Genomic DNA, 12997 nt, shown 5'->3' with positions numbered 1-12997 from the left:
CTGAACATTTCTGTGGGACTATGGCCAGAAACATCACTGAATTTTTTTTAAATGGAAGTGACTATCACAGCACTTAAAACTAATTTCAGCAGCTTAATTATATACCACCATATTCTGCTTGCAGTGATTCTGAACCTCTGGGTTCTTCCATCTGAGCAGTAACTGCTAATTTACCCCAAACAGATATTAGCCCCACATGAGGAAACTGATCTTGGAAAAGAGCATGAACCTTCCAGTAAAAATTAATTTTTAATCTAATTTTCTCTCTACTTAGTAGAAATGTGGTAGAGAGAGGAAACTGGAAAACTGCATCTAGTGTTAGGATGGAAAATGACAAGGTTAGTTACCTCCAAAAATAATAAGGTAGTATTAAAAATATTTCCATTCCTACCAATGTCGTCAGCCTAAAGGAAAACTAATACAAAAAGCTTTGCTGCCTCCACATTTATACTGTCCTGAAACATAAACCTCCTCAAAAATGTACATCAGAAAGAGGAAGGAAGATCCTCAGGGCAGAACTAACTAAGGGAACTCTCCTTGTTTCTGGTCATGGCCATTTTGATTTAGAGTGTCTTTCTCTTCTCCTTTTCTCTTTCTATTTCAAAACCTGCTTTTCCTCTGTGTAACATTCTATCTCATACCTCAATGTTTCCACATTATTGCATCAGAATTAACATTCTAAAAAAGAACTACCACTCATATGTAAGTAATCAAAGTACTGAGTTTACATGATGTTCTTTCTGTACCTTCTATCCCCATTTCTCTGACTCACCTACCCATAAAGTCCCTTCATCACCAGTTGGTGAGCAATATGCAAGCTGCTACTGCAACAGATTTTAAAGTTACAGAAGTAGTATTCAGGGTAAAATTCAATTCCAGATTTGGATAAAAGCAACTGGGAAAACATTGAAGCATGTCCTGTAGTTGCAGTGTGCCTGCTGATGTTTCTACATTTATATTTTTATGGAGGGGTTTAACTGAATGCCTTTATCATGAATTAAGTGCCTTTTTAGGTGAGTCCTAGAAGTCCAACAAATAAACCAGCACTTCTCATGCAGTTCCATGGAATATTTGCATGTGCAGGGTTTTGGAGAAAGAGCTATTTTTTTGTACTAAGAATACAGTATGTATTTCTTTATTTGTAAATGCCTTTTCCAGTAACTAAGTGCATTGAAATCCCTGTTCTAAAAGAGCCTGTTAAAATCCTTGTTGCGCAGATGAAATGGGATTAGCATGCCCTGACAAAGAGAACATTGTGTATTACATATTTATTAGCAACCATTATAAAGCATTGAGAAGGAACTGTACCTGTGATGGACATTTTATGAATGAAAAACAATTCCCTACACAAATGTCATAAGCTAACTAGGTACTCCTGCCTACACTGCAGCAATGTCTGGGTTTTGTCCAAGAGGCAGCATGTAATGCAGGAAGTAATGCACCTATTTCTGTTTAGTGACTTGCTTCACTGTTTTGAACTATGGATCTTATCACACCAAGCATAGTGCTAAGGCTTATTTTTTCTTGTTTTAAACATAATATGCTTGTTTATTAATTGAAGCTATTTCTTGTACCTGCAGAACAACTTAATTTAAAACGCTCATTTGTAGTATTCAAAAAACTAGTGAGAAACGGTAACAAATGTAACTTTAGAGGGTTAATTGCTCTGAGATCTTGCTGAAAACTGAAATTATTTGACAATCCAGTCCAGCTATGTGTGGAGAATATTAATCACAAAATTAGCACAGCAGATTTTGGCCAACATCACACCTCTGGGCAGTGTCAGCACAATCACAGTGGGCAACTCTGTCTGCTTCAAATATGCTTTGATTTACAAGATGTGTGGCCTCATGCTCACTCTTTGATTTGTCAGACTTATCAAAGACTGAGTGTATTATTCAGGGTGTGCTATTTGAAGAACAGGACGAATGAAGAACAGGACAAACCAGTGTTCAGGAAGACCTCATCTTTTTCTGCACCAGCATTCTCAGAAGGAAAAATGAAGATGCCCAAAGGAGGAACTTGTGACCTTAGGAAGGACCAAATCCAAATGTGTACACCCTCCTGCTTTATTTCCTTACATGAGATGAACTGTCTTTGTACTAAGTGCACTCTGCAGAAACAATGTGTGTTTCACTAACAGAGTACATTGTGTAAGCCATAAAAGCTCATTACCTCCCAGGGAGGCTTTACAATATATTTATGATTTTGATCATAAGCGCCCTTTGTAGGCACTTTGAGATGTGTTTTAGCATGGTATATATGATTTTGTATAATATTTACTTTTCCTGAGAAGATTCTTTATTTTTATACCAATTGACTAATCTAATTTAATTATTTATTGCATTTCTGTAAAGGGAATGTTTGTACTAAGGACTGTGTGGTCTGACTAATTTATATGCCTATGATATTAAACAATTTTAGCCAACACAATTTTCTCTTGTTATTTTCTTTAAAAACTTATTTTTGAAGTTATGTGTGTGAAAAATATTCCCAGTGGGTCTTCCAGTCACCTGTACCATATACCTGGTTTGGAGTGGCGTGAATTGTTCCTGAGTATTTCTGCTTCTCACCAAGTGAGCAGATGACTCAGACTTGACTAACAGTTAATTCTGGATGAATCCCAGCATACGTGATCCCTGCCAAAGACAGGAGGGATCCCTCCACCCAGTGGAAAACGCACAGGGAATAGCTCTCCCAGATAACCACAAAACTTCCCTATAGTGTTCTCTGTTTGCACTTGTGCGGATGATCCATGCGGTAACAGGAGCAAAGGTGAAAGAGAACATTTCCTACTCGAACACCTTTGGCCCAAGCTGCTGATCTCCACGGCTGTACTGCCACCTTTTGATGGCAGTTTGGAAATACAAAGCGGTTCCAGACATTAAACAAGCAAGCTGAGTATCATTGTCACGACAGTGAGCTTTGAAATACCACACAGACATAACAACTAAGTTCTCCACTTCCCATTTAGTTTTCCCTTTTCCTGTTTACACAGCTGAAGGTCTAATTGTGTTGCTGTTGTAACATCATGAAGAGCATGTTTAAAACTATCTCTTACCACATCAGTTAGGCTCTTCAGCAGCTCCTTTTCCTTTGCAAAAGGCTGTACAAATGGATACTGTGTCCATGTGTCCGTCCCTTCATTAACTGTCCAACAACCTATCAGGAATTCCCCTGCTCTTTTTAGATTCTTTGTAAAGGACCACCTCACTTTTACCTCTTTTCACTTTTTATTATTAAACTTCTCAACTGTTTCCTGTCCTCCCTCCATGCCAATCCCTGATTCTCCATCTTCCTCCCATTCTAATTTCCCATACTTGGGTTGTTCTCCCAACTCCAGTTCATTTTCTTCCTTCTCTTACACTTCCTCCAGCTTCCTTCCTGTTGTCAGGGAGTTTTCAGACACTCAGATGGTGCATGATCATCAGCTGCACAATTCCATTAAAATGGAAGAAGAGTTGAACATAATGCTAGTGGCCCGTATAAAGTTTAATTCCTCACCATCCACAGGAGAACATCCTGACTACAAGGAAGTCAGAAAGATTTTCACTTCTAAGCCAAAGAAGTGAGAGAAGCCCTCATAAACCAGCTGTAGCAGATGATACAGTATGCTTCACACCAAGCTTATGACAACAGATCAGACAAACACTCTGAGAGAGCAGCTCTCTCCATCCTCCCTTAAATCCTTTTAAAAAATGTAGAGATAGTGAATGAAAAAGGAGTCAAGGCCAGAGCCAGCTGATATGAAGACAGGATGTGCTGGGGGTCAAATACTGAAAAGTGTGTGAGGTTGGCACCCCAAGTCCAGGACTTTATGAAATCGAGAAGCAAATCCAAGTTTATCACAGCCTTTAGGGATGGTCAGGAAATGCATAAGTGTAAAGAGCAGATCATTGCACAAGAGGGCAGCAGGCAGCTGAGAAAGGAAAGGAGATCTTCACCCCCTCCTCCTCCTCCTGGCCCCACCCAGCTCGTAAGAAATTAATCTACAAACCCTCAAATGTAGGGAAATATTGTTCAAAAAGGGGACTTAACTAAAAATACTCCCATTTCTGTGTTCTCTTTTACGGTTCAAATGCCATCTACACAGTAATTTCTGCTTCTTCCTATATTCTGTTCCTTCCCAAACAATCTAGTCCTCATTCACTCCCTTCTACCCTCCCTTTCTCCTTTAGGGAAGCCACTTTAGTTGTGCCTGACACCGACAGCTCTTGCATTAACACCAGACAGGACAAGCACTGGTAAATCTTGCCCCACCTTATCTCCCAGAGGCCATGACAAGAAGCCTCACCTGAAAACAAAGAACAAGCAAAAAAATTTACAGGATCTGTGCTATTCCTGGAAGATTTACACTTCCCTTCAGCATGGAGCACTTGGCCCATTTATAAATTGCTAACCCAGTACCTGCAGATGAACAGTTCCAAGCATTCCTTATGGACTTACTGCCTCTCCCTTCAGGTGTCCCGTATGTTGTTAGACAGCTGCTATACTTTATTACCTCCCTATTTTTTTCCATCCCTACCTTTACAGGAATATTTTTACTCACTCATACATGAATAGGCTTTGTTTGCTGAGAATTTCTTCAGAAATTCTTCTTCCTTTCCCCACCCTCCTCCACTCTTTCGACTCACTCAATCCCAGCCCTTCCCTGGGTTCACAGTCTTAGCTGCGCAGGTTTAACTGCAACAGATCTTCAAACCTGAAATAATTCTGGTTAAAAATAGCTTTGGGGGGTCCTATTTTACTTTTATCAATTCTTTCCATTTCCTATTTTACACCCTACAAAGAGCTGAACAAACACCAGGTAACACCCAGTGCAGCTGGAGGTGGTGGGAAAGGTGCAGTACAAATTCCCAAAATCCTGACCAGCATTAAGAATTTTTTATGGCACTGAAGAACAAAATACTGCCTCAAGCTCCTTTTCCACCTGCTGCACTGGACAGGGCTGGCTTAAACCATTCCCTCTTCTTCCCCCTACCAGTCCCCAACAGTTGCATTTTGGGGGGTAAGAGAGTGAGGAGGCAAATTATATTTGCTCTGCGTCAGTTCTCTGACCCAGTCTCTCTGCATTTTAAAACACATCCTCCTGAAGCATAACTTCTGCATCAGAAGGCTTCCCTTAAAAAGATGTGTTATAAGGCAAACTCAGAAGCAGACTGGGTTGGGAATTTTTCAGTGCAAGTTTTTCCACTGGAGGACAACAATTTGTTGTAACTGAAACTTTACGACTTCCACTGCAACAGTCTGTAAAACTTGAAGCAGAAACCATTTCTCAGGTCCAGGACGGAATTTCTGCTAAAAACAAAAGCATATAAGTAAGAGCAGAGCACAAGGCAGGTTTTTGGAATGGGAAGTGACCGCTGGAGTTGGGCTCCAACCTCTGCTCTGCTTGATTTGGCCTCTCCATTTGGACACACTCCACCAAGGTGCCAAAGGTGGCTACTGATGGCTATGGGATCAGTCTCACACTTCTTTGACTGTTTTTTTATTAAAACAGCTGAAAGTTTTCATCATTTCAGAGTGGGGGGATAAAGATCAAAATTGAAAAGGTGACACTTTTGTGAGATGGGGAAATATTTTTTAGCTAGTTCTATGTGGTTCTCATATGATCGTCTCAGTGTTTGAGACAATTCTCCGGCAAATTTCCCAGTCTGACACATAAGCCTTTTTTAGGCTTTAAGAACAGCTCAGTGGGCAGCAGAGCAGTAAAGGTCAGGTGAAGAGCAGCAGAGGTACACAGCAAACAGTAAATCCCTCTGTGGAATGAAAGAAACCGTAGGTTGAAAAGTCACTGGGAGAACAAAGATGGATAGTAATTTCATTTAAAACTTCTCCCTCAGTGAAAGTTTCTGTATGAGTACTGATCCATCAATAACCCATTTCACAATCAAGAGCACCCAGGGTGCTTTCCCAGGCCCCACAGATCTCCTTATTTTCCATCAAGACAAAGCACCAACACTTTCACTGCAGTGAAACTGCTCTGTACCAACAGTCAGATATCAGCAGTCACATGGCTTTGGATAATTCATGCTCAGTTTTTCAGTTAAAGAACAATGATCCATGTCTTAAAAGATATGACAAACATATTTTAAACTAAGTTTAATACAGATATGTAGCCCCATACATTTGCAAAATACTATTTTATAATTGTCATCATAAACTATGATAAAAATTCCACTTCTTTCTGTTGCTCTATTTGAATTTATATATATATATATATAAAAAACTATATATAAATAAATATTATACATAAAAAACTGTTCTGCCAGCTGCCAGCTGTTAAAGGTGACCAACTAAAAATCGGCCACTGTTGATGGGTTCTACATGACCTTAACAGGAGTCTGACAGTGATTAGATCTCCGACTTTTGATACCCAAAATCATACCAGGAGTGGCCCACCTCTTTATTATTATTTACACATATTTGATGTAGTTTAGCTGCTTTGCAACATAACAAATAGGGAACCAGCTTCCCTGTTACTCTGTACTTCTCCCTTATTTTGCACTGCATGGGTTTTAATTCCTACCTTATCCTGCAAGATTTAAATGGTGAGAATAGGTCCCCTTCACTGAAAGCAGAGGGATGTGACCCCAAAGAGAGCACAGACTGCACCTTGTACCTGACACATGGCCACAGGCAGCAGCCAAAGGAGGAGACACCAGCAGATGGGGCCTCACTACAGGTCCCGTGTCACCTCCTGGGGTTTCCTGAGAACCACACACTGGCCCAGCCCTGGTAGAAACAGCTTCCTCTGCACAGCTCTCTGCACGCTGCTCACAGCAGTCAAGTGTCCCTGAAAGTCAGGAGCAGATAATTTCAGTTTTCATCATTATCAATTTCCAAAGTACCAATTCATCTAATTTAAAATCACTTTTATTTAAAAAAAAAAATAATCACAGGAAAAGCCTACAAACAGCAAAGTTCTTTTACAAGAAATCCTTCAGAGAATATGACTAATGCACCTGTACTTTTTAAATATAATAAAACATTGAGTCAAGGCCTACTCATATTCTTACTCTGATTTTTTCTTTTGTTGTTTTGTCCTTACAACCTTTCAATCATTTTCTGAATGGAAAAAAACATCAACTTAGTTTCTCAACACAAGTAAAAGTCCTTTCACTTCTACTTAGAATTCAGGATTCTCACGAGTACTGCAGTGCAAGAGGCCCCACACAATCCTTTTATCTATAGCAGCAAAGGAAATGCTTTTCATTTTCAGGACACTGCTTAGCACGTCTGGAGTTTTCCCAAATACAGTGATCTTGAACTTGTTGTTTGTTGGTTTGGTTTTTTCCCCTCTCTGCTCCTACTGATTTGCAGAGGAAGTCCAGGCACACATAGATTTAAAATGAGTATTTGGATCTTTGTGTCCATATTCTACACATGGAAAACCGGAAAACCACTACTAATTGTCCAATTAACACTGATATTTAAGAGTTGGGTATTACTACAGAACATCAAGAATAAGAAACTCCATATAAAGCACAAGCTTCATATAATATTAGTGTTGAAGTTGTCGAAGAGTAAACACAACTTTTTTTTAACATTGGTTAAGCTACCTGGATACAGGACTGGTTGATATTCCTATCAGCTGTTTAGCAAACACACATGAAGATGATGATTATTATTATTGCTTTTCACTGATGTAACTTCCAGTTTAATTATTAAATTAAGTGGCTTAAATAATTTTAAGTTTCCCATAAATAAAATAATAATCCTTGGGGTAAAATGAGTAAGAAAACAAACACGTGTACATCTGTAGAGTTATTAATGATGCCTCTGCTAACATTTCTTGCTGAATATTTGTGCTTCCTGTTTAACATCAGAAATTTCTCTCCCACAGATCTTGGTTTCACACTCTGTTTTTACCTTAGGCATTTAAGTGGAATCTTTTGACATTTTTGTTTAGCCACACATAGCTAAGAGTTCTGGAGGCAGTAATAATACTGTTCTATGAGATACATGATAAAACACAAAATATCTCATAAAATATTCCCCTAGTTTCTCTGAATGTAGAAATGAAATGTATAGATTTTCATAGATATCAGACAAAGAACCACTTGTAAAATTTTATATGGATATAGAAACCAGCATTAGGGAAAAATCATTTAGCTACATGACAATAGAGGAGTTAATTTTAATATAGTAATAAAATTACTTTGGGAATGAAGGGAGATATACTCTGGAGATGAATGTATTTTTTCAGAACTATGTGTCATCCTTACTACTATTATTCAGCCAAAGTGAATTATTTTATGACCAATTCCATTGGGGGGAAAAAAATGAGCCAAAATCAAGAGACAGAATGTATAAGTGCTTCAAAGCCGTACATCAAAATGAAGAAATTCATCAATGCAAATCACTTCTTGGTTTCTGTGAGATCAGGATTAACACTGGATTATTCAGAAGGAGGCACCAAGTTCCTGAAAAATGCAGCAGTGAAATTTCACTCTCATTTACTCATGAAGATTAAAGCAGAGTCAGCAACTTCCCCAGGCACTGGGGGAGGCAGTGTCATAGCTAGAATGACAACATGGGAGCCTCTGAACCACAGCCCTGCTGAAGGTCATGCTTTACCACACTAGGTAATCCTACAAAAACCCATCAGGATTGGGCAGAAAGGAAGAAATTAATATACAGTCATCCAGAAGAACAGGAAGAATTAAGACTATATAAGACAGCAAAAAAACCAGGAGAGGGAAAACCCTGAGTTACCACAAGCAAGGATCTACTACATAGCATAGGGGGAAACCCCTATGTTCTACCTATGAATCACATCTGTTACTAATGAAATTATAATCCAAACCACAAAAGATATTCTGTATCCTAACTTTTTCTTCGTTAGGAAGATAGGAAATGGGGTCAGAATTGCTATTGTTTCTCGTGCTCTAAGAGAAATCTGTCTCAATCACGCAGGCTTTGCACATTAAGATTGTGAGATACTGGGAGATCAGTTTTGGCACAGGAAGATAACCTAACATTTCCACTAATAAGTATTTGGAATGAAGCAAACTTTTAAACAGATGGTTTTCTTGGTGTTTAGGTCAAGGAACATAGACTCACTGATGGTTTTGGGTTGGAAGGCACCTTAAAGATCATCTAGTTTCAACCCCCTTGCCATGGGCAGGGACAACTTCCACCAGACCAGGTTGCTCAAAAGATAATAAATGTGCAAAAAACCAAACAAAAACCCCCAAAATCTTTCCTTGTACTAGAGCTACCTATATTACACACCACCCATATGCATATCCACTTCCTAAATGAGCCTCCTGAAATTACAGCCATTGAATAGCGTGAGATAAGCCACAATCTTTTATTTCACAGACAAATGCACTCAAGTGCAGAAAGATTCAAGCTGAGAAACTCCACCTGAAATCTGATCCAAATTTCTACTATGTGCCATTTCTGCATTTCCACTACCCTGTGCCTTATCAACTAGAATTTCTCAACATAATTGGGCTCTTCCATGAATCTGGCAATATAGCCCAAGTCTAGGTTTAAAGAGGGGAAAAGCAGGGAACTTTTCCTGAATTTTTAAGCCTGGACCAGTGTTTTATAAGGAGTGACATTTCTGGTTTGGGAGTAAACACAAACAAACAAACAATCTACCATAACCTTTTGCAACTTTTGTATTGATGTCTCAACATGGCTCAGAAAAGTCTGTACATCTCTTATTACTCTGTTTTCTAGAGCAGCTGAGCACTTTTCCACATAAATCCAAACCACAGTTGTTTTGACGTGACTTCTGATCACTTCTCAGTCACTTCTGATGACTTTGGCAGAAAGCACAGTAAAAATTTTGCTATTACACCTACAAAAATGGAAGAGAAGAGGTGTAGCAGAACTCAATAAAACTCAGTGGCTCATTTTCACGCCTCCTAAAAAAATAGGAAATGGATTCTTGGATTTAAAAAGTCAGAGAATCCTCTTGTTATCCTTACATGTTGGCATCCTAAAAAGCGACATCTTCCCAGGAACTCCTTTCTATCCATTACGTGTGCTTCTTGCCTCTACTTCTTTGTTTTAGGAAAGAGTTGGCCAGTTAATTCAGCAGTAAATGTTCTCATTTTCTTAAATTCTTAGTATTTCTAAGAGATTTTAATGTCTAATAATATCAGCTGGTACCATCTCCCCTTTTCAAAGTGTATAATGACTTGCCTCTGCCATCAGGGGATATAATTTTCAGCCATGAAGTGTTTTACCAACTCAGAATTCCAAAAGAAAAACATCTCACCAGAAAGGGAAAAAGATCACCAAAAGAACATATCAGTCTATCAATAAGCTTCAATTTTCAGATGTTCGTGCTAACAATGGCTAATGCTTATACTCCATAACTAATTACTCTATCTTGACAAGATCAGAAAGAACCATCAGCATTAAATCTCTTTAGAAGAACAAGATTCAAAATCTGATGGTAACTGCATGTCAAAAAGTGAAAAAAAAATTACATCAAAACATAATCACAAAATCTTTTGAATACAAGATGTTTCTTAGCAATAATATTTAATTTCCTTCTGGAAATACACAGAGCTTTGTCTGGGGTACTCAAAAGCTGATAAAAGGCTCCTATTTTGCATGGAAAGCTAATTACCAGGAAAGGCTTCTGGGAAGTAAGGGTTAGGAACCAGTGACAAAAGCTCAATACTTTATTTCAGTATCTGGCTCAAATCTTTATACCTCAATTTAGAAACAAATGGCTTGCATTAGAGCCATCATTAAAGGCTAAAAAAAGAATGTTTTGCAATAAGAAGTAATTATATAAATTTAGCATAAATATAATAGCAGTTTTCTAGAATAAAAATAATGACAAAATTGCATGTTCACCTTCTTTTTCTTCCTGTAGCCTAAATCTGAAACAAATACACTGAAAAGCCCTTTTTTTATTATTATTGTGATAATGCGTAGTAGCAGTTCCATGTACTGAGCATCTAAGGTGTAACTCTCCCTACAGGAAATCCTCAAATGTCCCAAGATATTTACATCCTATTTTTATTGGCAGAGACAGAGGAGAGACCTCATTGGGTTCTTCACCATCCTCAAAAGGGGCAGTGGAGGCCCAGGCACTGATTTCTTCACTCTTATGACGAGGGACAGCACTTGAGGAAATGGCCTGAAGTGAACCGGAGAAGGTTTAGGGTGGGTCTCAGGAAAAGGTTTTTCACCTGAAGGGTGGCTGGGCACTGGCACGGGCTCCCCAGGGCTGTAGTGGTCACAGCACCAAGCCTGACAGAGTTCAAGAAACATCTGGCCAGCGCTGTCAGGCACATGGTGTGACTCCTGGGGTGTCCTGTGCATTGCCAGGAGTTGGAATCGATCCTGATGGGTCCCCTGCAACTGAGAATATTCTGTGATATCCATGGGCTACATTCTGCAGCAGACTGAAATCCTTTGCTTTCTATTGTCCCCAGGTGGAAGGTGCATACATGTTATCTGTTTTCACGTTGGTTCCTTTGGTCCATCCCATCCTCCTCTCCCACCTTTGTCTCTCCCCTTCCAGAAAGCAACACCTTAGCATTTGGATGCAAATGTCACTCCAATGTCCAGAAGCATAATTAGGTGATTGCAGTAGAATAAACCACAGTAATTTTCATACTTGGTTCCACAGTTGGTGTTTTCTGTGCTTAAAAAGGGAGCTTCTCACTGATCAGACATTCGCTGGTCCCCACTCTTCCTCATGGAAGGCAGCCTTTGTCATGCACTGTACTTCTGATATGCCAAATCCAATCTTTTCTAAAAAGCTTTGAAATTGAATAGGCACAAAATGACACATTCAGGGACTTCTTGGCTCCTGTTCACTGATATCAAACCCTTTATATTACTAAAATTTTTAAACTGGGATTTGGACAGCGCAGGGGGCCCAAATGCGTACTCTCTCATGCATTTGGTTATGGAATATATGACTGAAGTTGCTATGATGCACTTGCCAGCAATAAATCACTGTCAATCTTTCCTTCGGCAAGATATGGAAAATGAAAAGTACAGTAATTTGAATAACGGTGGGAAGACCAATACCCCAGCAAATTTCTCCATTGCTTTTGCTTCCATTGCCAAATTTGTCATGAAGAAAGTCCAGAGACCAAGTGAGAACTCAGCACTAGAATTTCAACCTCGCTTTCCACAGTACATTCTATTGACCTTCATATCTGGCTATTGAAGCAGCAAATCATCCAAAACACATTGTAATTGTGTAATTGAAACTGGTACTCTGTGGTTTAATAGACTTCTATTCTATTAAGATTTCAGAAACCAAGCATGACTATAAACTCTAATCAGATCACTGTGGTCCCTTATGAAACCTCTAACTACATGATCAAAGTTTCAATTTCCTGCACTTTTTAATATTAGTGAGCAAAAGTAAATGGTAAGAAACGTGATGAGGTCACAGACCAAGTGGTTTTATGGTATTTGGATACTTTAGCCCACTTTCCTTAGAGTACATTCCATTGCTTCAGAAGAGCAAGCATGAAAATCAGTCACATTCTTTCTGCTACTGTGCTGTTCAGTTTTGCCTTGCTGTAAGCTGCTTCCAGAGCCACAGAAATGTAAAAGCACCTTTCCCAAACTCCAGGAAACCTTGATGTGCAAGACTTCACACCTTAATCCTGCTCAACATAAGTCTTCTAGGAATTATTATTACTTATCTTTACTTAGGAGAATGTTCAATGTAACACAACAGCAGCTTCTCTCCTTTTGTATTTATACAGTGAACAGAAAGGATTTTGAAAGATCCAGAAGGGATTTCACTGGTCATGGCTGGGCATTGTTATAACATGAATAACAATAATGGTGCATGCATTTAGACGGAAAATATGTTCTAGGTATGAAGTGTTTCACACCTCTTGCAATTTTGCCACCCAGGAAGTCTCCACTGGTTTGGAATTTAACACTCGCAGTTTCCTAATTGGCTGAGTGCTGCAGAACCTTACCCTCCCCATTCCAACACAACCTTGGAAAAACTTGCTTCTACCAAGATCCATGGATTTTCTGGAGCCTT

The 12997-nt window shown here is 39.1% G+C and overlaps 1 protein-coding gene across 1 annotated transcript in view; it reads right to left on the bottom strand.

The window, feature by feature from the left end:
- The window catches only part of ADAD1 (adenosine deaminase domain containing 1), a 49393-nt gene that overhangs the window by 14738 nt on the left and 21658 nt on the right, over nucleotides 1–12997 (bottom strand). The gene's annotated exons all lie outside the window — the stretch shown is intronic.

This window comes from Aphelocoma coerulescens, chromosome 4, assembly GCF_041296385.1.
Source record: "Aphelocoma coerulescens isolate FSJ_1873_10779 chromosome 4, UR_Acoe_1.0, whole genome shotgun sequence".
NCBI classification, from domain to species: domain Eukaryota; kingdom Metazoa; phylum Chordata; class Aves; order Passeriformes; family Corvidae; genus Aphelocoma; species Aphelocoma coerulescens.
Note: the sequence above shows the minus strand (reverse complement) of the source record. Positions and strands in the feature narration are given on the sequence as shown.